General features: G+C 46.4%; 1 long non-coding RNA gene across 1 annotated transcript in view; it reads left to right on the top strand.

Annotated features, from left to right (window-relative positions):
- Positions 1 to 24,713, top strand: part of LOC139049061 (uncharacterized) — a 41,940-nt gene extending 17,227 nt beyond the window's left edge. Inside the window, exon 3 of the long non-coding RNA XR_011508087.1 lies at positions 24,424 to 24,713. This is a non-coding gene — a long non-coding RNA (uncharacterized lncRNA). The remainder of the gene's footprint in view (positions 1 to 24,423) is intronic.
- Positions 24,714 to 25,020: the final 307 nt, after the last annotated feature.

Here is a 25,020-nt window from a genome sequence, read left to right as displayed (position 1 = left end):
CGCATCCCCCTTCATCCTGTTATGTTACTCGGCCCGGAACCTCTATTTGACACTAACGCAGTCTTAAGTTTTCTGAAAGATGTTGTTTTGCATGTTTTTAGCCCCACATGTTCGTAGCGCTTCCTCTCTTCAGAGGATGTCGCTGTGATCATTATTTTGAATAGCACATGCCTCTAGGCCCTTGTGGTTCAAGGGCTCAGGCGAGGCAGCAGTGCTCAAAGTAATTTTACCATCTTATATATTTTATATTTTGCATCATTATTCTACGATGGATTTTAGTGTTTAGAGTATTCGTCATTAGTCATCGCCATAATTTTATAGCACGTAGATTTTACGCACTTTACAGCGACAATTTTTTAGGCCACTTTACAGCCAAGTCACATCTCCATAATACATCGTCATCATCACCACTTGTCATGGCGCTCTTTGGCCAAACCTGGCCCTTGCGCCATTAAACACCACATATCATCAATGTGTCCAGTGCCTAAAGTAAGCAAATGGAACTTTACATTTAGGTAAAAGGGGCCTACACAAACGGTATAATCAACCTGTACAGTGCCTAAAGAAAGAAAATGCAACTTTACGCTTCACCATTCTTTCTGTCGTAGTCGTTTTTTGTTATCATTTTTTTGTCTCGGAAAGAAAAGCCTGCTTATCCGCATTTTTGAAAGATATACTTTGTTGGTTTAAACATGGACCGACGTAAGTCCCACACCTTCAAACCCACGCAGACCTTGTGCGGATTTATTTATTTTTTCTTTCGCGTCAACGTTTAAGCTGCGGCTTCGTCACCGTGCCACAAGTCGGGACGTGAAGAAACCACCCCGCCGAATACGTCGAGGATCTCAACCACCTATACTGGAACACTCGCGTGACGGTCTCCTTCCCCCTTCCACGCGGGTCTCCATTGTTCGCGGGCCCGCATTGCTCCGAAGCGTGCTTGCGCGTTGTCAAACAAAAGCGGTGCCCTGTGCAACCCTTTAAGCATTGCCCCGCAAGCAGAACCCCCCCCTCCCCCCACCCCGCGAGCCTGCTGTGTACCCGACGACAACCGTCACTTTCGCTACAGTCAGCCGTGAGATTGTTTTCCGTTTCGTGTCGACATTGGTCCACGTTTCCCCCGGCTTCTCTGTGCGTATGTGGCCTTTTGTGCAAAGGACGTGGTCTCTGCATATACGTGAAGCTTGTGTCGCACTGTGTGGCGTGTCTTGGTTTGTGCTTTGCCGAGAAAGCCCTTGGAAAGGCTTGCGTGTGATAGACCACGTCGCCTGGTTGCTTCGCGGGGTCCTTGACGCAGTTACGTGTCTTGAAAACTTCATTCATATGTGCAGAGCAGTGCACTGCGGCTCTACAGCATATGCAAGATCGGGCTTCCTTTGGCCGCGCTAGCTTGAGTCTAGCCTTACACAACCTTGCTTCCCAATGAGAACTGCAGTTCACAATCCCACTGCTACTAAACCTCGTCGCTGTTGGTTTTGACGGGTATTTGACGTTGTATACCTGTCTTGGGACTTCATTGGGCCGTGCAAAGTGTTGCGCACTACGGGTCGACAGCAGGCAAGGTGAAGCATGCCTTCACCCCATCAAACTCAATGAGGCGTATGCGAACTACGAAGTCGACGACAATAGTACTGAAATGGAGAACTTTTGTAAATCTGAAAACACCTAAAGCCCCTCATTCGAATAACATAACGTTTATTCAAGAGCGAGGAAGAGTGTAATGTTTCCATGCGTACGCACTTATCGCAATTATAAACCGAAAGCCCGTGGAAAGGGTGCATGAGAGTGGGCGTCTAGGGAGTGGGCGGAAGTGGCCAATAGGTACACGGGCGCTCATCAAAGGAAAATCAATCCGTCATATCTTTATTTTTATCCGTAGTTGCCCCCAAAAACGTCGTTATATAGGACGAGACATCTAATTCACTTTGTGCATTCGGGGTTACGCGTTACGCGTTACGATCGCTGCCTTTGTGTCTGAGAACCCAAAGCACTTTGTACGTTTGATCGAAAATTTCGCAACATTTGGTTTCATTAAATTGAGTTTTTGGCTACCCTTTCAGGGGAAACGTTCGTTTCACAGGCCTTCCTGATGTGCACCGTGTGCAACGTTCTTGGGGACCTGCAGCAGTTTTACACGACTGCGGTCGTTATTCAGCAGTAGACAGATATGTGTTAAAGCATGCGCGTAACACTTGTACTTCGACTACGTTGAGTTTGAAAGAGTGAGACTTTATATACACGTGATGAAGATACCGCTTGCGCTGTGCACAACGGAAAAGCTTCTACATTGTTTTTTTTTTAATACACACATTTTTTTTAAGGTTTGCCTGAGGCAGATAGCATAATCCTAGTCCTTGAGGCAGATTACTCCAAGAGGCGGATAAAATGTTGCACGAGAAACCGAAACACGAAACTATGATTGTAGCGCCAATTATGATTTTACCTAATGTAGTTACCGCGCAGATTACACTTTATGAAATGTGGCTGGTGAGTTCGCAAGGTGTGACAACTGGGACCGAATCCTCAGGAAGACACCAGTTTTGAGATATTAATTTCCAAATGAGTGAAGAAATGTATTGGCATTTCAATTGATTTGGTCTTTCGATGCGTGAAACGGTGCTTCAGGTTTTTTAAAAAAAATAGTCAGCAGAACAGCCGTGCATACTTTACCGCAAGTTTTACGGGCGCAAATATTTTAAAACCTCTGCCCTCCTCAGAACTCGGTCCAAGTGATTGTGCTTTGGGAACGTACTGCTTGGAATTCGTAAACTTCAATATATGCCCTAAAGTGATTGGTGCCAAATATAATCAGACATTTTCGGTAATTAGTCAATTATGCATTTTCATCTATTGTACAAGTGATTCTTGTCTCTTTGAGGATTGGAATTGAGCTATCTGCCATAGGCAATTATTAAAATATATGTATAATCGGTCAAACTAACTGGTTAATGAGACTGAATAGCTTTAGTGGGCGTGCGCTCTTCCGTAGTTTTATGCGCACCGTCTGCGTGGAGCAGTTGTTTGCTTGATGTATGACACCCGCCTGGTGCAATGACCCACATATGCATAGTAGAATCCCATACAGTGTCGGCTCAACACATAGCAGTACCCGCCGTGGTTGCTCAGTGGCTATGGTGTTGAGCTGCTAAGCACGAGGCCGTGGGATCGAGTCCCCCACTACGGCGTGGCCTCATAATCAGAAAGTGGTTTTGGCACGTAACACCCCATATAATTTAATTAAAACATAGGATGCCTTGTTGGTTTGCGCGTAGCTTTAAAAGCGTACTTGCTTCGCTTTGTGCACTCAAGTAACCATTTTCGACTGTTTGCGACAGCAGCCTGGTTTTGGAGCATCCGCCAGTTATTGGATGAAACTATGCGAGACACCTTATTCTCGCAAACGCAATCCCAGCTGCTCTTCCTAGATGCCTCCGTGACGGCAGCAATAAACTAACAAAAAAGACTGCGAGGCTTTAGTCATGGGTCACGATGTCTGCTGCTAATGGTCCAGAGACGGAAGTGGTGGAAAGTCTGTGCTAGAGATGTTGGCTTCGGTCGTTCCGGGATGGTTAGGTGGTCGCCGCTGGACATGGCAAAAGACAGCGTGGTTATGCGGCGACCAGGGGCGTAGCCAGGGCGGGGGCTTATGGGGCTTCAGCCCCCCCCGAAATTTTTTCGTGCTGTCCACGCACCGCCGACCAAAGCGACCCCCGGCGCCGGAAATCACTCTGGATTTTGTCTAGAATGTCTTTTTGACGCTCGATAAGACATTTAACCGCGAAGATTGCAAACTCGGGCTGGATTTCGTGGCAACGCCCATACACCGGGAGTCACATAACGCCAAGCAGTCCCATCCGAGCACAAAGTTTCAAGGGCGCTTTGATGGTGAGCGGGCTCGCCGCGGCATCTCGCTGAGGCCACGGAATCTATGGAGCGCATGGATATCAATTGCGAAACTTTATGGGTATAAATCTCATAAGCTCTTGATGTGAAAGGCGCATTGACATTTCCAAAGTTGTGCTTTAGATTTTCAATTGCGGAACTTTGTGGGTTTAATGTTGTTATAAACATTTGACGCCAAAGGTCTATTGACTTTTCTAAAGTCTTACATCGGAACATACAACGATACAAGCCAAATCAACACACTAGCAGACGAGTTGACAAAGTAGGCAGCGAGGTACAATGAGACGAAGCGTTGGGGTGGTTCATTTGTGCCGTCATGTCACATAAAAAAGATATCAACATTTTTTTTTAACCTACGCCAGAACATCCATGTCAACACACTAAAGCCAGCCAAAGTGACTACGTTCTCATTTATTTTTCCTACTTTGACTTTTATTCGCGAAAACACAATGAGCCTCTTTTTTTTTTTTTGTTCTCGCTACCCTACCAGCGGGCTGCCAGAGCCAGCCAGAGCGCATACGTTTTTCTCGTATGGCCCCGACCACCGTGCGATGCACTTCGGTGCGCGTTCGGTTTGCTCTGGCCGAGTGGATTTTCACCTGACAGAGTTTTGGACGCCTTCTGGCTAGCAGACGAGAAAAAAAAAACAATGGTCGCTCGCCGCCATCACTGTGGGGACTCGAAGGATTGCACCGCATTCCTTGAGCGGAGCCTTTCCGGAAAATCTTGTTTCGCCGCTGTAGGATACTGAGCAGTATGCGTATGGTTCTCAGTGGACCAAGCGTCTCATGTTTTCTTCGGTATTCCTTCCGTAGCCCCATTAGGTGCCCGAAGTAGGCATTCGATTCTGGCCAACATACTTTCCTATGCGGTTTTTTTTCATTTCGGTGCCTCCGCCTCACAGAAAAAAATACATTATTGCAGCGCAGCGAATTGTCGCATGGTGAAAGTTCGATTTTGATACTTCTTTTGCGGAAAGTAATGGGCGACGGGACGCTTCAGTTGCCGGATACGTTTATTATATTATTGCGAAAGCAATTATATGGACACTCCAGGCGCATTCCTGCCGTCGCCGTCGCCCTCATGTTCCGTATAAAGTCCAAGGGTGATAACATCGTGACCACGCGCTGCATGTTGTATGTGCGAGTGAAAGCGTAGGAGGGGAGGTGGAATGGGTGAGCCGACGATGGTGGCTCAGTCTTGTGTGCGCAAAGGAGAAAAGCGGGGAGCAAGCGCGCCGCCTTCCGTCGCGCGCAATACATCGGGGGGAGTGGATGGAATGGGTGCGGAATCTAGGATTCTGTGAACCTATGATTGTGCAACATGTTTATTTGCCTTTTTTTGACGCATTATATACAGTTACTTCTTCTTACGTACATAGACTCATTGGAGACTTATACGTATACGTAAATATCTTGTTGCGAGGTTTTGTGTATACATGCAGTGAACTTTGTTTCCAGTGACACTTTTTGTCCTTTATCAAGCCGTATTTTCGCATTTGTATATCCCATTGTATCTTTGCATTTCTAATGTAAGAGGGCGAGTCAAATGAAAGTGAGCATACCCTAACCACGCAATAATGGTTCGGTTCACTATCTGCGAGGCATGCGCGTAGGAGAACGGCATGTCTCATTTACAAAAAGTGACACGCAGGTGTGAAGATAAATGTTCTTTAATGCTCTCATACTCTGGGTTAAATATGGTTGCGTCACATAATGGACACTTCAAAAGTTGAACAGCCCGGTGCCGCGAAGTTTTTTCACAGCTGAAGGTGTTTCCAAAACAGAAATTAATCACCATATGACTGCCGTGTACGTTGAACACTTCATTTCATTAAATAAATAAACCAATAAAGAAAGAAAGAAAGAAAGAAAGACTGTGAAGCGTTGGAGCAAACGGTTCAAAGGACATTGCAAAGGCATTCCAAGACCGGGCCAAAACCATCGTTTTGGCCCGGTCTTGGAAGTTACAGAAAGTTAAATCCTAGTGTCTGTTGGAAACAGAACTTCGATTTAGGGCCTGAATTTTGTTTAAAATATTTTGAAAAATTCGAAAGTTTGAAAAAATAGAAGCACGACGTTTACAAACTAATAGCTATGCATGAAGAACAGATATTGTGGTTCTGTAAATGGCATTTATTATAACAGTCAAAGCGAACAAATTTGTTATGTCAATTTGTATCTTACGTGAATTGGTTACGTTGTGTACAAGGGTTCTGCAAAAGCCGTATTTCCACAATACTAAATTTTTTTGAGATTCATGTGTAGCATATCTATTTTGTCCGCTGTAGATGTACTATTAGATGCAATTCACAGAATTGTGATATCATTTTTCATTGTTGAGTCACGGAGATTTATTCTTGATAGATTCATTTTCTGAAGATTTTCAATTTTGGCCAATTTTAAATAAATAATTGACCACCTAAATGAAAAATTCGAAACCAGTAGTCACTAGAATTAAACTTTTTCTTTTAAATGCAACAAACCTCCTCAAATTTGGTGAAGTGGTTGCAGGGAAAAACGAATTCCCCTGCTACATGTACTTAAATAGGAGCACCCGAGCTAAAGCTTCCTCTTAAGGAGGAGGCTGAGCTGCAACGTGCAGATGTGTATATATATATATATATATATATATATATATATATATATATATATATATATATATATATATATATATATATATATATATATATATATATATATATATATATATATATATATATATATGTATTGGGCCAGTGGCGTAGCCCCCCCCCCCCGAACAAAATTTCTGGCTACGCCACTGGCGGCGACCCGAGCAAAGCTCCATAGAAGCTGTTGGAGGAAGAAGCATGTCCACGTGTATGTCAGGTGAAGCATAGAGGAAGTGAATGCCTCTGGTTATTTGAAATGCAGAAATAATCATGTAAGAGGAAATGAAAATAAGGAAAAAGATCTTTTAGTCGACTTTGATTTCCCTTTGCCGCATTATTTTTGCATCTCAATTAAGCATAGCAAGTAACTTTCCTTGTGCTTTGTATGACTTCATGTTCTGTCACTTGGTATGTATGTATGTATGTATGTATGTATGTATGTATGTATGTATGTATGTATGTATGTATGTATGTATGTATGTATGTATGTATGTATGTATGTATGTATGTATGTATGTATGTATGTATGTAAGTACGTACGTACGTACCTATGTATGTATGTATGTATGTATGTATGTATGTATGTATGTATGTATGTATGTATGTATGTATGTATGTATGTATGTATGTATGTATGTATGTATGTAAGATCACAGGGAGAGGCCTTCGTCCTGGCAGTTGACATAGGATAGTCTGATGGCATACATATATAAGAAAGCCACCGAAGCACAGCTTCTCTGCCACCATTAATAGTGTGAAGCTCTTTCTCCCCTTCACCGCGAGATGCATATGGTGTCTTAGCAGCAACGCCACTCTTACAAGTCATTGTAACGAGTCATAAAATTAAGCCGTTCGAAAAGTTAAGTGAGACGACAGCAATAAGACGCTGATGTGGATTAGAGGCCTTTATAATTTTTGGTTAATGTTAACACAGAAGTTCGCGGATAAGCAAGGCTCCTCAATCAACTCCTGCTTTCAGCAACTTCTTCACTTCCGTAAGTGCTCTGTAGCCAACCTTCTCAACTTTCGCTTGCCAACTTCTTCTTAACTTCCCGGTAGATAAATCCACACCGCTCAATGCCCACTCTGTATAGTATAATTAATTGTTCCCTTTACTCCACACTAGGTTGCTTCTGGTGCCAACATTTTTACTACTTTTCTCTTGTTCTGCTTCTCTATTCGGGCGCCTATAGGCCCGTGCCACCCGGCGTGTGAACGTTCTTGGCCAATGCCCCGGAATGGGTATAGTCTCACATACCCTGTATCGCAAGTTGTCTATCCGGTGCACATACCCCTTAGGACGTGCCCAGTTATCCACGTGATCACTGCCCCACGTGAGCTACTCCACGTGGTCTGTTTCGGCATATACCTAGTGGTACATGGTTAGTGGCACGAGCGCAGTGGCTGAAGTTCACTGGCTGTTGGCTGCAGAACAGCAACCAACAACAGCCACCAGCTGGAACCCTTAAAGTGGGGTGAGAGGTAAACCAAGCTTCGCTTTAAAACCAAAGCAGAATTTTGGATATATATCCATTCAAAATTTAAAAGAACGGGTTTAAATTTTTTGCGCACAGTAGATAGCTCGGCCAATTCCGTCAACAGAGCGGCCGCGGCGAAGGGTTAAACGTAGTCTCTGCTGCCTAACAAAAAGCTGTGGGGACGATTCTCTCTGCGACTAAGTCCTCGAGGTCCATAGGGCCATGACACAGCGGGCCCAGAGACTTTCCTGCATTCATCCTGAACACTCCGAGATATAGGCCACTCCCACGGGGCCCTTCCGTCTCAATTAAGATAGAAAAACGTTTTACTCTTGGTCTCCGACCGACATTGACGCTGAGAAACAGCGAGACAAACTCGATCGAGTACAGCTCCTGTAATCGCAAATCTAGTGCAGTAATGCGCATGTATTGGCACACGGTGGGACGATAGGCGACGAGCCTGCGGGCAGTCTCAGTGCACTCCAGCTGAAGAAAGGCGCGCCGAACCGACGTGCTCAATTCCGCAGTTTTCCATACCCCGGAGGTGGGACACCGGTACGACTCAAGCGTCATTCCCCTGCTCTCGCTTTCGCCGGGCTTCGCGTTCGAGCTGCAATCCCCGCCCTTTCTCGACCCGCACCAATGCAAAAAAAAACACACCGTTGTGCAATGCAATCCGTCGCTTTCGCCGATAACGAACTGAAACTGCATTCTGTTTTGCAAACGAACGCCACGTCCTTCCGCTCCTTATCGGTTTCTCTATTCACCGTTTGCTCGAGACTCTCTTTGCTTTAACCTTTCTTTGTTTGTTTGTTTGCTTGTTTCTCGTTTCAACGTAGCGTCTAGCACGGTGTCCGTGTCACCGTTGGGAATACATAACAGGAGCGTCGGTCTATTTCTTCATGCACCCTTTGATGGATCCCTTTGTCCGGTAAACCCGCACCACGCCGGCGGCGCAACCTGGCCCCATTTCTGGTTTTTTTTTTTTTTCTCGCGGCCGTTTTCGCGAGAGCGCACAAGAAGCCGAAGAAATGCAGAAACCGCGGGAAGTGGTCACGTGGTTCCGAGATACGCCGCTGCCACTCGGATGAAGCTTTTTCGAAGGAGCAAGCGAGAGGGCGTAGTTGTAGGTCTCCGTCCATTACCTCCTTCGCCACCACCGCCGCTAGAGCTTGTCGAGCGCAAGGACCAGTAGTCCCATGGCAAAGCAACACTAAGGAGAAACAAAAACTACGTTTAGACTGATATACTATTCTTCCAACACTCTATTTTCGGGGTTTTCGTGGTAATAGATCATTTATTTTTAAAAAATGAAGACGAGTAGAAAAGTCAAAGCTCCTTTTTTCAATTTTCTCTTTGACACCTGATGTGCCGGTACTCCACTGTCACGTCACGTATTTGAAGTGTGCGTGTGTGTGTGTGTGTGTGTGTGTGTGTGTGTGTGTGTGTGTGTGTGTGTGTGTGTGTGTGTGTGTGTGTGTGTGTGTGTGTGTGTGTGTGTGCGTGTGTGTATGTGTGTGTGTGTCTGTATCTGTGTCTGTGTCTGTCTGTGTGTGTGTGTGTGTGTGTGCGTGTGTGTGTGTGTGTGTGTGTGTGTGTTTGCGTGTGTCCTTTGTACATTTGTATCTTACATTTGCAGGACCAGCGGTATACCTCTCGTCTCATCCTATTTAAAGCGGTACTTTTACGCTTTCAACATGTCGAACAAACTGGCCCCAATTCGCTAGTGGCGAGTGAACGACGCCGTCGAAATCCAAGACGTCACGTCACGGCAAGCTGGGAAGGGAACTGCAAGGCGGCTACGCCACTCGTCTTTCGTCTTCTTTTGAATCACCGAACCGCTCCTCACTATAAGATTGTCTTTCTTGGTAATACAGAAGGATGATTTACCGATAGAGCTCGAATATTTTTTTTTCTTCTTCAGTGTCCGTTTCAGTATGCACGCGCGTACAAAAAATATCTCCTGTGTATTTCGTACAAGTAGTACCAATGGTAGCATCCACTAAATTCTCCGAAATCATTTCCAATGAATTTGCTTCAGGATCTACAAGATTCCATCAGATATTTATTAGGATACCACCACGGCTATAGGTTACAACCATTCGAACAGCCATTCTTTCGGCATGACACCATCGGCGCATTTTACGTGCGGGATGGAAAACCTTTATTGAAGAAAGGAAGCAAAACAAAAGGGACAGAGGGGAGGTAACGCCTTTTCCTCCACTTTTAAAGTGTCGCACACGAAGGTAAAGCCAGACGTTCTGAGGTACGACTAATCGTTGCCCGACGACAACATTTCAACAAGTTTCTAAGTTTCAGCTTCTGAGTATATATTTGTCTTCGATCCGTCGGTTGGCGTATCGCACCGTTTTGAACGGCGTGTTTGCCACTTTAGATGGCCCGGCAGGTTTCAATCTCCCGCCACTACGGCCGGTATACCTTAGTGCGCAAATTTTATTTCGCCTACGCGACATGGTTACTCGACTCCTTCCGAGACCAGTCGTCAGTGCCACACCACTAAGTGACTCGCCACATCTGAAGCTCAACCTTCGTGTGCGATGTCTCTCGCGTGTTCAAGAAGCAATGGTCACGAGGAAAAGAGAGAGAGAGGGAAAGGATGCATAGAAAAGTAGGGAGGTTAACCAGAGGTAGTTCGGGTTTGCTACCCTGCATGGGGGAAGGGTTAAGGAGGAGAAAAGGAGAAAGAGTGGAAGGTGGAGATAGAGAGGAAGAGAGACGAGCACGAACAAACCAGGTGCACTACAGAGTGGTATGGGGCGGCGTTCTTGAAGTCTATCATGAAGCCCCGTAGGTCGCAGGAACCTCCTAGATCGCAGAAGCCCCGTAGATTGCAGGATCGCCGATGTTCTTTGGGAGCACTGACCTAAAGCTTTGAGTTCTGATAGGGGAGGATTGTCCAATTGGTCCAGCACTTTGCACATCACTTGTCTCTGGGCGCAATATCGCGGGCCACCACAGATAATGTGTGCCAGCGTCTCATCGCTGTTGCATGTGTCGCACGGGGGGCTGTTGGCCATTCCAACAAGGAAAGCATACGAGTTTGTAAATGCAACGCCTAGCCACAGATGGTAAGGCATGGTCTGTTCACGTCGTGGTAACCCAGGCGGTACGTGCATTTGTATGTCCGGAGACAATGAATGCAAAGGACACATGGTGGAAACGTTCGAGTCCCACAGGGGCAAAGTACATTCACGGCACGTCAATCGCAGCCCAGCCGCAGCGTCTCTTCGCGAAAGCGGAATCAAGACACGTCGGCCACTTTCATGTGCAGATCGGGCGGCTTCGTCGGCATGGTCATTACCACTGATGTTGCAATGTCCTGGAAGCCATTGAAAGATTATGTTGTGTCCCTTGTCATGGCTGCAATGATAGGTGTGTCAAGTTTCTGAGGCCAGTTCATTGGTCCGTAGCGCATTGGGCTTTGTATGCACTGAAGGGCTGCCTTGGAGTCACTAAAGACTGTCCATTGTTGCGGTGACTATTGATTAATGAAATCAAGTGCAGCATGGAGTGCCACAAGTTCTGCACCCATCGATGCGGTCACACATGAAGTATTTGATTTCTTCAGATTTTTGCCAGGATGATGACTGCAGCAGCAGAACTGTTGAGTTCGTAGATGCCCTGTTGCTCCGCCTTACACCAGACGATGTTGGGGCAAAGTATTTCCGTCAAGGGGTAAAAACTACCGGCTCTGCGGCAGTGGCATCATTCGAAAGCATTTTGGAGCATCGCCGAGGACCGTGCTACCGTGAGATTTCGTCTGCTACAACGTCGACTATAGATGCAAGCAAGCGAGTGGCATTAACGCGACGACGAGTTTTAAGGGTGGCCAAGTTCGCTCGAGGTGTCGTACTCGTAGGGTATTAGGCTTCTCCAAGGCGTCCGTACGCACTCTACAATTTCCCCAACCCACAGTGACCAGGAAGGTCTCCGTGTATTACAGCGAAGCGCTATAATAGGCGCTGTGCATCGGGTTCGGCGAAGGCGGTTCCTCCCAGACGCGCTCCCTGGTGGTGCAGACCATTAAGAGTTGCTTTCCATCTGGTGTAGGCGACGACGCAGTATTAGTTTGCCCCCTGCTCGCGGAGGCCAATGCGACTCGTCACGCATTTGCATTTATCGGCGCTTTGGCTCACGGTCGATGGGCGATTATGTGTGATGACTGTGCCCGCGACCTCGGCCTGATGAGGACGCGAGTCAGGGGAGAAAAAGGCGGTCGTGAATCACGCAGGCGGGGCGCCGTGGTTCGCGCTCGCTCAAGGTGACGAAATGAGTGCGCACCGGTGGAAGAGAGAAGATCTCGATGCGAGTTCATTGTTTAGCGAGATGGCAGATCAGCCCTTCGCTGGTGGAAGGCGGGTATCGTCCTTGTTAACGAAACGTTATGCGGTGCCAAGTCATCGCGTTGTAAGTACGCGCCCGGTGCTGTTAGAGGAATACCAAGTCAGGAGCCTTAGATTAAGCGGGATTGATGACTGATGCTTGTTAACACACCATAATGTTCGGCCTCACCGTCAGACGAGTCGTGGTATAAGCCAGAAAAGACGGAAGAAGGAAAGAAGGGTGTCGAGCTGTCGCGCTGGCGCCCTCGTTGCGTCAAGATACTTGCACACCCTCTGACTCTTGACAAGTAACTTATGTATATATACTAAAGATCATATTCTACATAAGAGAAATGAGAGACGCAACATGGTGAGCTCCGAAAACTTTTCCGAACAAGAACGTCCGAAATATGCGAGAATGAGTTCAGATCCTCGATGTCACACTAATCTGCCGATGCTGCGGCTCTGACGCGAGACTAAAAGAGAATGAAATATCTGCCCTTAATCTTCTCCACTAATAACGAAACTTTTTCCACGTTCTTAACGGTAAACGAGACTCGGAAAAATTACTTCACCAGACTAAATTAGTGCGGCTCCTCATGACACTTTAACCGGTGTTACCTACTGAAATACGTGAAGAACGGAAATTGCCCTGATCTTAATTCGGAGGGCTAAGAATCCTACAGGCTCGCATAGTGTGTAATAGATGGGGCTGCAAGACCATAGGGCACCTGTGTTGTCAGGGGCTCCTCAGTGCATGACGCCTGGAGCTGAATTCACAAAGGTTTTCGCTCGAAAGTGCTCTCTACCATGGACAGGCCGCCATCGCCAGTAATGTGTCTATAGCGTCAGTACTAGTTTAAGTTGACTCTTACGAACAATTACAATGCAAGACCCTTTTGTGAATATGGGCCCTGCACCCTGCTTAGGGGCGTATGCATTGTTCATGCGAGAATCAGTTGTTCTAAATGCGATTGAGTGCACTGTTAAGGCCCATGCATTGTAAAGGTTCGAGCTACTACAACACATTGTAACATCAAATCAAGCACGCTCCTGGTTCTCTAGAAAATTAACATCCTTTATTAATTGGGCTGCAAGCAAATTAACACTAGTGAGATATGATGTGAGAACATGTGAGGAAGTGTGAGTGAACTTTGTGCAAACTTGTAAGTGAACCTTTGAGGGGCAGTGAAGCACACTGTGCTGTGATCCCTAAGGCTTACACTCTAGTACTGTCCGAAAAGTAATGTTTCCGAATTGAATTCACGTACTGAAAAAGATACTGGTTTCGAACATTGAACATTTATTTCGAAAGCCTTGGTGCCTCATTGGTCGAAAAATTGTCCCTCGGGCGTTATGGCACCAAAATTCAATTGCATCAAAATCGGTGTACTAACCCACGACCTTTGATGTTAATTAAGAGAAAGATCGTTAACGCACAGTTAATTACGATAATTAATTAAGGTGCCCGGACCCACGATCTTTGGTGGGAGTTTGACCCTCGACCTTTGGTGTTAGTCGAACCGACAACCTTTGGTGTTAATTAAAGTACAGTTTCTTAAGATAGAATTAATTAAAACACTCTGTTGCGGCTCGAGGTGGCGTTAGGGCAAGGAATTCACCAAGCCCCTCGACGAGTACGCCCACTAGTAGGAATAAAGGAAACAGCGTTTATTTGACATTAGTTTCACTGGGTCCATTGACGGAAGCCCACTTCATGCAAAAGCATGTTAAACGTCCGAGTTCACACCGGGACACTTCCTCCCCACAGCACGAAAGGTCTCTGCTTTTCACACCGTCGTCTTCCCTAGGCGACCCGACTAGGGAATCTGATGACTGTATCGCGGCCAATCACAATCGTTGAATTGGTTGCAATACCCCGCCCATGATATCGCATCTTTCCGCAGCGCTTCTACCTCCGCAGGACTCCTACCTCCGATGGTGTGGAATATGTGACAGGATAGCAACCTGGGAATCCAAAGTCGGCGCCGTTCTTCGGTACCATTTGACGTTGGCCCTTTTCATCATTAGTTCAGGCTGTCAGGTAGTGGTAGGGGGACTTTTGTGAACCCATCAAGAGTCGGTGTCAACGCTGCGTTGACGCCTGGATAGGCGCTGATGGATGGGTGGGGTTGCCTCGGGGTCAACGCCTGATGCCTTGGACACCGTCGAAATGTAACTCGAAGCCTGGACCTTTAACGGGAGCCGAACCCGCGACCTTTGGTGTTAATTAGGGCGAAGTTAATTAAGCCACGGTAATTAAAGTAGAGTGAAGGCACTGGAACCCACAACCTTTGGTTGGAGAAAGCAAGTAACAGGAAGTAACGATGCATTCGAGTGAAAATGTCAAGTAATGTAACGAATGTCTCGCGAGTGCGCCTTCATACTCTTTAGCGTACGCTAAAGTGACTGACAACTTTATTTCGCCCTAAGTTATTAAAAAAAAATTGGTAACAGTTTCTTCACCGCCCGATTCGTGGCCCAACTCCTAGAGTGAGTTGCGCCATTTCACTAGGGAACAAGAACAAGACTTCTCTTCATTTGCACTCGAAGGTCCTCAGGGGTGATGTCCATGTGGCGCTTGCACAAAGTCTTTCTGTATTCATGTTATATATTTTGTTTTTTTCAGAAACGCTTTGTTGTAGTCGGTGCGCGCGTGTCGTTACTCATCTCCATTTTAATACAACTTCCCTGTAACACCACTAAAAGGAGACAGCACACAAAGAACACAACTCGCATTAGTGCCTTTTCATGTGTGTGTGGAGAATGTATGGAAATATAGGGTAAATAGCACCAACTTTCCCAGCAAGATGTCCTTGTTCGCCTTGTTCATCGGTCTACGCTCGTTTCTCAAAACTGAACTAATACCAACTCGTAGAGTTCGGTCCTATTCACAACTTTGTCACATTTTGTGTCAGTACAGTGCAACGTGGAAAAAACGTATTGGTCCTTACTGCGCTGCCAGGCTCGTTGCTTCAATGCGCACAACTTAAGTGACCGGTAGGCCAAGTGTGCAGGGTCTTTTCTAGGCAGATACGTTCGAATAATCGCAGATTAGCTTGTATATCCTGGTGTCCCCGAATACGCGAAGAATATCTAATACGAAATTTTAGAATTGAAGAATTTGGCTTGTATCTCGAATTTTGAATACTTGCCTCATAGTTTTTCAACGAAAGGTCAAAGATGCTATAGCAGGTGCTATCCTGTGATGCGGCTAATCATAGTGTCTGGGTTCATGGCGTCGCCCTGCAATATCGCTAAGCATGCATTTTTGTTTAAAACCAGCACCACGTGACACCGGTAAGAACAATAAAACCTCTCTTTAATTGAGTCGAGGCTCCGTGCGGCTAGTAAAATAAAAGCCCAGGATTCCATTTCAAGTGCTACGTTTCTATGCGGTCTCCAAACAACATAGCAGTTCTTATTGATATTCCATTCCCACAGAGTTTTGCTACAAATATAAATGAGGAAAAGGAGTTATTCTAAGAAGCACTCGATACTTTCCGGAATTCCCGATTGTGCATCGCAGAATCCTGTCTTTGTAGCCCACTTTTCCTTGTGCACTTCAAGGCATTTTGAGGTCACCGCGTTCCTCGTACCAACATTTCGAAAGCACACAAGGCGTGATATTCCAAGGTCGTTCATTTAATAACTTTTTTCAAAGTTTTCAAGGCAATGTCCTTGACTTCGCTCGAGGACCGAGCTGTAACATAGCTGCACGGCACGATAAAAACGAATAAAAAAAGCAAATGTTTTGGGTAGGCAACGTGGCTGCATTCGAAAGCGAAAACGCGTTTGCATTCGAGAGGAAGAGCTTCTGCCCAGCTGTCGCACACCTTGTTGGCTCCTTTTGGAATTTGTTACGTTTTAGGAGAGGGAAGCAACGCGATATGCTTGGTGATCGCTAGTGATGGAGATCGACTTGGGTCCATACCACATTTCTTCGTATATTATTCAGCTGCAAAGGTTCCAGCGCTTCACGTGGGACAAACCGGCTTCTAGATCTATGGACTTCAGGTACTCCTTACATAAACTTAAGCAAGGGTTGGCCCGTCGGTCTTGAGATCGGTGGTGGGGGTGGTGATGGTGGCGTCGATGATGATGATGGTGTAGGCAATGATTAAATTAGTGTTAACAAACACGGCTTCCGACCGTATAGCACAATGGGATATCCTGTGTTCGAATCGAATGTATAAATTCTCGGATCTTACGTGTCAAAACCACTATGTGATCATGAGTTTGCCAGCAAAATGCCTAAGGAACATGCTTCCACTCTTGAGTAAACATCCAAAGCGCTAGTATGTCGCGAATCGTTATCATTGTCATGTATCCATCTAATCACTCCTAAGGAAACCGCAACCAATCAGGAGAATATTTCCCGTGCGGATTCCCGTGCACCCGATCGTTTGCCTTAAACATTGAAGTGATACTTTTTTAAGTTTATTTTGTTTTATTTATCTATCTATCGTTCGTAACCTGCCAGAGCAACTCCTGGCCTGTGAAAGGAATACCTATAAATTTGACCCCCCCCCCCCCTGTGGTTCGTTACCACGGAGCTAGTGATCCGTCCACGAGCATTTCAATAATATATCATGTTATAAATTCAATGATTGCCCTCTACTACGCATGTGCGGATGGTCTTATAAGCGTCTGCGTTAAGAATACGAAGATTTCTTCAAAACTCCAAGCCAATGCTGGCAGACGAAGCGCCGTGAATAACTTCACGACATCGCATGAAGCCACAAGCTCGAAAATGGCACAAATCGGCCATTTCCGTGGTAGCCGTGCGTTCAAAGTTGCCTCAACATTTTTTTTTTTGTAGGAAACTTTTTGTAGAAGATGATTCAGCGTCAGTTGCGGGTGAGATCGCGACGAAATAAACGGCTCCTAATGTTCCGATAAACGCGGGAGTCGCTCTTGGCTACACACCATGGAAACGGGTGCGTAGTAACCTGTCCGCCTAGCCGGACGTGTGAGCGAGCCCAACGGGGTTGTTTTGGCTTCACCGGAACGAAGAGGCGCGGGGAACCTTGCGGTTCTCGAGCCAGCTGGAACCGTTTTCTCGACCTTGGCAAAACGGGTGCCGCCGCGTGCTAGCCGCGAAACAAACCTATGCAGAAGAAGAAGAGTAAAAAAGCACACGCTAAAAGTCAAAACAAAGGCTCTAAATGAATCTGCCGCCCCTGGTTTGAAAACTCGAATAGCGTTTCTTCGAGGCCACTCTGTTACGCTCGTATTATAGCAGGTGGCAACGAGAACGTGGGTACAGGAAAGGGACGGCGCGTTATTATAAGTGGCGATTGATTGCTAACATCTCTTGCTACGCGGTGGGAATAGGTGATGCGAGGTTGCGGTTGGGCGCTGCAACCTATATGAAAAAGAGAAAAGAAAGAAACAAGCTCTGCAATACAACCACATGGTGCGCAGAGTTTCGTGTTGCAGTACGACAAAACCGCCTTCGAAAACACTTCACTTCAGAGAGAGAGAGAGAGAGAAAATAAACTTTTATTCTGCACAAGCGCAGTGAGCACCCTACGTAGGCAGCAGCCTGCTTATTCCAGGTAGCCCCGGGCCATGGCCATCTCCCGTTCCCGTTCGTTCAGGCTGCGCTGTTTCTTCTGGTCCGAGCCTGTTAGCTTGGCCTCCCACAGCTCCTCGGTTACGTGTTTGGGTGTCTACGGTGGCATGTTTGCATACACATCCCCATACCATGTGGCATATGATGTCTAGGACGTCACAGTATACATGATCTTGGACTGTAGCGCGAAGGGACACGGACACAGACTAGAAGCAGACAGGACGATGGAGACAGTCAGTCTGTGTCCGAGTCCCTTCGCGCTAGAATTCAAGATCATGTTACCATACCAACTCACCCAACTTTCTATTCCTTTACGTTACAGTACATGCATATATGTGGGTGCTCAGTGGGTGAGATTCGGTGCAATAGAATACTGTCGACGTGGGTATCGGTTTGCAATTTCCTGAGTGTTACTGTCTCTTCCCTAGTTGAACTGCATGGCGCTGATGTGGCTGGTAGGCTCTTCTGTCTAGCCTGTAGTATTGCAAGATATTGGTGCACTTGTTGGGGACTTCATCCTTCTTCATTGGCGCGTCCTGTGAGAGAGCTCAGTGAACATGAGCTCGGGTAGCGGCTTGCTTGTTTGAAACTCTTTATTGAAAAAAAAAGAGCGCTGGAGCCCTTAAGAGGCTCTGCAAGGAGTGGAGTCCCTATTCCGGGACCCCATTGGTACGAACCGCCAACTTAGCCCTCCGGACCAAGGCCTTTTGGGCCTGAAGGTGTGAGCGACGGAGCAGCGTCGCCTCCCACTCCTCTCGGGTTGGGTTAGGGTTGAGGGAAACAGCTGAATTGAGCTGACAAGCCCAAACCATGGGGTAGGTGTCAGCCACCTTCCCACAGTACTGGCACTTGCCACTGAAGGAACACCCGAAATGTTTCAATATTGCCGGGCACAATAAACTGTTAGTGAGAAGTCGGATCGAGATGCGTTCGTTTTCCTTGCCAAGCCCCTGGCAAGGAAAATGGCAGACACTGGGGGTACGGAGCCCAAACGGTGTATATATTTGGTAAATGCTCCTTTGCCGTGGCTGTGAGGATTCGCAGAGCTTGCCTGGAGATTCTCCCTTTCTGAAAATTTCGGCAAGCCGCTTGCGAATCGGTGAACATTATTGCTCCCTCGCCGCAGGTTGAGATGGCCAAGGCTACTGCTGTTTCTTCTGTCCTATCTATGTGTCCTGGTAATATGCTAGCCACCGTTCTCTCTTTGTCCTTAGTGTCGACGACGCTGATGGCATTTGCTGGAGTTCCCGATTATTTTTCTGCATCGGCGTACCGTGCGGGTCCGGATTTCGGCCGCAGATTTTTCGGGTAGTCTCTATTCTCGCTTTTATTCTTTCTTCCTCGTGGGTTGGGCGCATATTTCCAACGTCTCGAACTTACAGACACAGGTAGGGCAGCACTCAGAAGTTTAACTTCCCTGCCGTTCATTTATCATTTGTTCGCTCTCTCTCTTTTATGGTATGCTGAAGCTATGCAAATGCGCGAGTAGAAGAGGATAATCCCAGAAACATTCCGGGAGTACATCTCTGCAGCCTCCCTTCAAAGAAACATACTGCAGTTAATACCTTCTTTATTTTATTTATTTATTTGTTTTAGGAGGAAGCGCAGTTCAAAGGATTCACGTCACCATCAGCATAAATTCAGACCCGAGTGATTCCGAAACTACTCCAAACGCGCTGTGTCATCTCCAGGTTCGCACCAATTTGTAACGGCAGGTTACTTGAGGCCAAACGTAGACTATTCCCCGCTTGGGAATACTCCACGTTAAGGAACTGGCCAAAGGGCGATTGCATGTTGCACTCCGGTGTAATTACCCGTAACGGGCTCTCGTTCCTCTTCGTGTTAGTGCAAGCGGCTTCTTAATCCCAACTTTACATTTTGCAGCATTTAGGGAGCCTCTTTCCGTTATATTAGGCGATCCTATTTTTAACGTTCACCACTAAGTTGCTCACACATTTAACAGTCCAAGGATTATACAGCCAGGTTCATTTCGCCGCTTCCGACTTGTGGTGGTAGGCGCACAGGACCCTTCGACGGCTTGTCAAGCGGATCTGATTCTAGTTTAATCGCCGCCTAACACGATGTGCGTAAATAGTGAAAAACGTGTTAATGAAAACTTTGCTTGTATAAAGTTCATTGCATCACAGACGGTCAGGATCCACTAGAGGTTCGAAGACAATACTCATGCATAAAATGAGTACATATGTTACATCGCGAGTGTTCATGTATATACTTCATCTATGTCCCACCATGCATAACCACTTTTGTCGTTCTGGCGCCTGGCCCCCTTTTTCCTGGATGCTTCTAAAATGTATCTACTAACCGCAAAGAAAAGAAAAGCATTACGATTTGTTTCATGCATGTAATGAATCATTTAGGTCAACTTTCTCATACAACTTGCACTGATAAGGTTCAGTTTGCTTGCCCACACGAGCTATTGTACTCGTCCTTGCGTGCGCATGTAGTTGAGCGTCGGCGGCGTTTAGTTTTCGGGCACCGTACTATATAGTCTCCGCACCTTAATCTAACGTAGTCTCTATAAACGCTTCTGTATACAGCACCACGGCATGGGGGCGTCTATGTTATTGCGATAATAAGGCGATAAAGCGATCACATTATAAGCAGACTGAATAAACTTTGTTGGTGTCCGTCTGATGAAAAAAATTCACCGACAATTACGATACTCCTGAATGCGAAATTTGAGCGCAGCTCCATACGTGTTTTCATTTCGTGATATATTGAGGCAATGAACGTGAGACATTGATGCAGACATGCAGCAGAGTTGGCAGTGGTCGAAAACCGTATCTCCGGGTCAAGCGCGTCTGCTTTCACACATGTCTCGTCGAAAGTTTCAGTGGTTCCGCTGGTGCCGCCTGGCATCCAGACGGTACTGCACAACTCGCGTCATGCATGCAATCAGATTAAAGAACAATCGCAAACCATTACTATTTAAACAAGTGCGAACGAGACCAAACCAAGCAATCCGAACATGCGCGAGGGAGAGCTGACGCGAGCAGGCGATAGTGCGAAACGAGCGGTCCTGAGAGGCCTTTGCCCTGCAGTGGGCGTAATCAGGCTGATGATGATGATGATTTTGACCTATCTCTGCGTTAACTGCAGAATAAAAGCAATACAGAAAGAAAAAAATTGTGGCCTCTACTTATAGCATTAGTCTGCTGTGGCGCAAGGCAGATGTTCAATTTCACCGTAGGTCGCATATTTCTATATAGCACTATAGTCGGACTTCACTTGCTTTTGGAGTGTAGTCTAACAGAAAACTAGAGGCGTGTCAAGCATACGCTGGCGAGTTACAGTGTGCACGAAATCTCGTTTCTAAGAATAAAACTGCCCCTTTGATGAATGAGACGTGTGAACGGTCACTCGTGAAGCATGCACGCTGATGTATAGAGACGTCGCAGCCACAATTTATGGTACGCTATCAGAAATTTAGACAGTTAGTGGTGCTAATTTATGGCCTAACTTTTTTCGTCATGCCAGCCCCATTGGCGTGGGTGGTCTCGTGTTTTTAAGCAGCGAGTTTCGGAAGCGCCAGGGAACAGACACTATTGCTTTGTCAGAAGTAAACATGAGCCAATGGAGAAAACATTTGATACCACACTCTGGGTCTTGTTGTTGTTGCGGCCACCGATTCGTTATTGTACTTGTGCGTGTGTGCGTGTGCGTGTTTGGGACGAGATCGTACGTGCCTGTCACTACACAGCAAGACTACGACAACGGTGCGCAAGGGGCCATTCTACTTGACACAACGTTGGCGTTGGTGACGACGGGGTGCTGATGAGGAAGCAGGCATACCAAATTTTCTCGCCATATACGCTGACCATTTGTTTGCTGCAACAAATGGAAAGATTGGCGCTCACTTGAATTTCGAACGAAGCTGCAAAGAAGTTCCATTGTAAATTCTTGCTGCTTTCAAGTGAATCTTTTCTCTTTTCCTTTTGTTGAAGCTCATGCACCTTGCTTATTTCCGTAAAATTTGCTTGCAATTATCAGTTTCAGCACGCTTCAGCTTGTCGATTAATTTTAGCTGAGATTAGCTCAGCTAAATTTTAGCTGAGAATTTAACTGAGATTAGCTCAGTAATAGACCTCCAAAGGTCAACGACCCAGGAGGAGGAGGAATAAGCTTTATTTGTGCACAGCAGATTGGAGACCTAGGCCTCTCTACCTAAATGACGGCCTCGAGCGCTTGGGCCCCGGCGGCATCTTCGGTCTGCTGGATTGGCTTGAGTTGGTCTTCCGGTGCACAGCTGAGCAACGCGGTCTCCCACTGCTCTCTGGTCTTGTTTATTTTATTCTGTGTGGGTGTCCGAGGACAAGCCCAAACCATATGTTGTAGGTCCGCTCTTTCTTGACAGAATCTACATATTTCTGTGTAGAAGTCCGGGTAGTAGCGGGGGTAGGCCACCGGGTTCGGATATGCATTTGTTTGTAAGAGGCGCCATGCCATCGCTTGCTGTCTACTTAACGAGGAGTGTGCAGGGAGGAAATGGGCCCTTCCCAATTTATAGTGTTTGGTGATCTCGTTAAAGCTGGTCATCCGGTCTCTCTCCGTTCCCAACATTTGTTGCGTGTCACCTGCTCGGCCTGTCAGCTCTCGAGCCAGGTTGTGCGCTATTTCGTTCCCGGGAAGGAAGGAGTGTGCGGGTGCCCATATAATGTGAATGTCGCGATCTTCACGAAAGTTCAAAATTCTCAGTGCTTCCGGCGAGATTCTTCCTTTTCCATAGTTCTTGGCGGCTGTTTTGCGGTCGCTTACTACGATGTTAGCTTCCGTGGAGGCTATTGCCAGTGCTAAGGCAGCTTCCTCCGCCACCACTGCCTTCCATGTTTTTACCATCCCGCTAACTCTGCAGTCACCCTCTAGACTCGTAGCAACTATCGACATACTCTGTCCATTTGCATACTCCGCAGCGTCCACATAGACCACGTCCCCGGCACTACGGAATCTTTCGTGGAGAGCTCTCGCTCTTGCGTTTCTTCGATCTTGGTGAAACTCCGAGTGCATGTTTCTGGAGATTGGGGGTATTGATAGATTTTCCCTTATTTTTCTTGGGATGATTCTCCGCACTCCGTGCTGTGCTTCGTAGGTTATTCCGATGTCACCTAAGATGTGTCTCCCCGTTAAACTCCGTGTAAGCCTTTCATACTGCGCTACTCTCTGGGCCTCAATAAGTTCGTCTAATGTGTTGTGCACGCCGAGCGCCAAGGCCGAAAAGTTTTCTTTTGGACAAGAGCATACCTAAACACGCGTACATATTTAAAGTATGCTACTCTTTTTACGGCTTCCTAACAACCGTCGTTACTTATAGTCGTGCTTTCGGCCTCTCTCCAACCACCACAGCACCAGACAGAAATCCTGGGTGCGCAAGTGTCGGCGGCTGTCCTTTACGGGACCCATTATGTGAAACAAGTCGAGCAAGACCTCGACGAAAAACACCGCTTCTTGTAGAGACCCGATAAACATGCAGTCGCCCATATGTATACATACGTAGAATAGTGACCACTACGTGAGCAGAAAGTATCCTACGCGAACCTTACTGCTTCCTGCTGTTGTGACACTGACCGAAAAGGTGTGGTCGTCCCACTTTCAGACCGGTGTACGCCGTTCTCACCGACACCCGCAGTCGCAATCGTGAAACGCCTAAAAAATGCGCTAGACTCGCGATAATGCTCTCAGTTGACTTGCTTGAAAAAAAAAGCAAAGCGAAGAAAACAAAGGTTGTGTTGTTTCATAGAAGGTCTACATACGTACTTCTTCCTTGCGCTGGAAGCAATTATAAGCAGATTACGCTTGCTCAATCCTTGCGCAATGCATGGATTCCTTATGGTTAGGAAAATTAAGTTGCTGTTACGATTAAGAAAAAGAAACAAAGGACGAGGCATTTACCGTCAGGAACGCGATTGCTTCTTTGCCAAGTCGTGTGATTCATGCAAAGCAGTCGCAGCGCGAAGGAGCTAGCGCGCATTTTTCTTGCTCCGACTTTGTCGCCAGCCAGCACGCCCACGTGTTTTCTGATTTCCCACGGCCGTGAGCTTTTTATGTCCCGCATATATTTAAGCGGGACTTGAAACGGTAGAGCCTAATAGAAATGAAACAGGGGCGAGACGTTGCCCCGCGTGAAAAGAGCATGGAATAAAGTGCACGAAATACCGGCCTGACGAGCGGCAAGAGGTAGAGGGAGATGACGAGTATATGGAATCGTAATGAAGAACGCCCTTTGTCCAAGAGAATATACTTTCTTTTGCTGGTTTCTTTTGCAGCTTTGCTGGTTCGCTCGCTTTTATTACAGCTTGCTTTTACGATCCCCACTTGCCTGTCCGTGTCGGCACACTATAACTCCCTGAAAATAATGCTCAAAAGGTCTATAAAACGTCTAAATACCATATTCTTTCATATCTGTAGAATGTTTATGAAGAGTTTATTTGCGTATGGCCTTACACTTTTGTTCGAATGATCTATCAATTCCAGAAAATCCAAGAGAAAACCGAAACTCTGAAACATTGGTGCCCCGCTTGTGGTTTGGTACTTCATTTACGAGACACTTGTTATGCAAGATAAAACGTGCCTCTAGTCCGCAGTGTTCTTGTGGCCAACCGACGAAGATGTATATCATCTCCTCATCGAGTGCACTAAATGCGATCTACAACGAAGGGTGTTGCAAGCAACTTTGTCGCTTTTACACAGAAGACCATTCACTCTAAAAAAGATACTTGGTCAATCGCCAACTGCGGGCCTTCAGGAAAGGGGACTCCTTGCTTTCCAGAAGATTTTCGAGGACATCAACATTTTGGGGAAATATTAAGTTTCAGTTGTTCCTAATAAGCTATATAAATGTTGGTCTGGTTTAAAAAATTATTTATGTGGTGATCGTAATTTCTGCGCAATGTGTAATTGTGTTCTGTGCTTGCAGAGTATTTACATGTGTTGTGTGTTTTGGCTTTTCAAGATATCTGTCTTTATATATGCGAATGTGTACTGAACTCATGCACAAAACATTGCGATTCATGTACTGTTTGACTGTATAGTTTTTATTCATCTGGTGTTCTATTGATCGCGCTATTTTGT

The sequence above is a fragment of the Dermacentor albipictus genome, chromosome 8 (genome assembly GCF_038994185.2).
Source record: "Dermacentor albipictus isolate Rhodes 1998 colony chromosome 8, USDA_Dalb.pri_finalv2, whole genome shotgun sequence".
Taxonomy (NCBI): Eukaryota; Metazoa; Arthropoda; class Arachnida; order Ixodida; family Ixodidae; genus Dermacentor; species Dermacentor albipictus.
The sequence above is the reverse complement of the archived record's forward strand: the minus strand, read 5'-3'. Positions and strand labels throughout refer to the sequence as shown.